This window comes from Asparagus officinalis, chromosome 10 (genome assembly GCF_001876935.1).
Source record: "Asparagus officinalis chromosome 10, Aspof.V1, whole genome shotgun sequence".
Lineage (NCBI taxonomy): Eukaryota > Viridiplantae > Streptophyta > Magnoliopsida > Asparagales > Asparagaceae > Asparagus > Asparagus officinalis.
The window spans coordinates 49645825-49647964 of record NC_033803.1 but is presented as its reverse complement, the minus strand read 5'-3'; positions in this window follow the sequence as shown (position 1 = coordinate 49647964).

The following is a 2140-nucleotide window of genomic DNA, read 5'->3' as shown; positions in this document are numbered from 1 at the left end:
TATATATATATATATATATATACACACACACACACACACACAGCAGGTGATTTAACAGAAACACAAATAAGACAAGAAAGACTTCGATGAGTCGACTCGTGCTCAGTTATGAGTCAACTCATGTCTCATGGGTCGACTCATGATCTGTTACGAGTCGACTCAGCAGAAAACATATGATAACAGGAAATGACTTCGTGAGTCGACTCATGGTTAGTTATGACTCGACTCATGACTTATGGGTCGATTCGTATACTGACGAGTCGACTCAGCAGAAGTAAAAAGGCAACATAACTAGACTTCGTGAGTCGACTCATAACAGTCATGGGTCGACTCAACCTAATGAGTCGACTCGTGATGAGTCGTGAGTCGACTTACAGGCTAAAATCTGCATATATCACAACTGCAACTCGTCCATCTCGATCCATACTTCCACTATACTGATCTACGCCTCCTTAACTATCAATTCTAAACTATTTGGCAGTGAAAGAATTCATACATAGCATGAGAAATGATTACTTGCATGTTAAACCTAACATTTAACCCCTAAACATGAAAAAGAGCATTTAATCAAAATAAAACTCATATTTTCATTTCTTTAAATAAATTCCCAGATCTGGGTTTTCATCAAAAACTTGTTGGTGGGAGTTTAAAAAATCTAAAACATACGATCTTTAGCATTTACACTAATAAGAACATCGTTTTATATTTGAAATTATGTCTTAGGCTCAATAAAACTCATGAAAAACATTTATAAATTCATTGTAAACTATTAAAAACATGGGAGAAGGATTGGGCGAGATGTTACTCGCCTCAGATGTGATGAAGAACGATTCCCTTCGCTGAAATCCAAAAGAAACTGCTGAAAAAAATCCTTTGAAACGTCCCAAAATCACCAAGAACACCTAGGGTTTGAGAGAGGAGAGAGGGGGACTAGGGTTTCTGGGGAGAACTGATGAAAATGAAGTATTTTCGGGTAGAGGAGCATATATATAAACAGTTAAAGCCCGACCCGAAACCCAAACAAACCCGACCCAGAAAAACCAGAAAAACCCTCGATGAGTCGACTCATGTTCAGTCGTGAGTCGACTCATGACTCATGGGTCGACTCATAAGATTATGAGTCGAGTCAGCAGAGGCTTATGACAAAGGGAGATGATATCATGAGTCGACTCATGACAGTCATGGGTCGACTCATGAGCTGAAAACTGAGTTCTTCGACTCTGATGCTTATGATTTGCAAATTTGCAAACTCAACCTCATAACTAATGCATATATACATTCTCATAAGCTCAAAAATGCTAGATTTCATGCACAACCATGCCATGAAGATATTTTTCACATATTGAATATTGCACATATACATACTCAAAAATCTACGGGGTCTTACATTCTTCCCCCCTTAAAAGAATTTCGTCCTCGAAATTCAGGAAATCATATCTAACTCTTAAAGATACTTGAAAAGCATGACAAGGGTCTAATCCAACCCGCACACATACACATTTCGCAATACTAAACACTAGTTAAGCATATAGCGATATTCATACTTAACGATCTAAAATGATAATATCCTTACCTAACCCCTAATCTAACGGAACTAGTACGTCAGGCGAAAAATCCAAACAAGGAACCCCCCATGTATATACCATGTGTTCCGAAAGATTAAGAATTAAGTGAAAATACCCTCATTCTAGTGTTAAATATAAGCATCAATATATATATATATATAAATATACAAGTAAGAATTCTCATCATAAATAAATTTAATAAATTTACCTGCTCAAACAAGTGTGGGTAGTAGCGTCGCATGTCCTCCTCGCGCTCCCAAGAAGCTTCCTCAACTCCACTTCTGTTCCATTGAACTTTCACCAATGGAATCACCTTGTTCATGAGTTTCTTGTCTTCCTTATCAAGTATAGACACCGGGATCTCAATAGTAGTCAAATCATCTCGAAGCTCAATCTCCGGTGCATCCAACACTCGCTGCCGCTCTTCATCATGCAAGTGTCTCTTGAGTATAGAAATATGGAATACATTGTGTATACTAGACATAGAAGCTGGAAGATCTAGTCTGTATGACACAGTTCCAATGCGATCCAAAATCCGGAAAGGTCCAATGTATCTCTGCGCAAGCTTTCCTCGC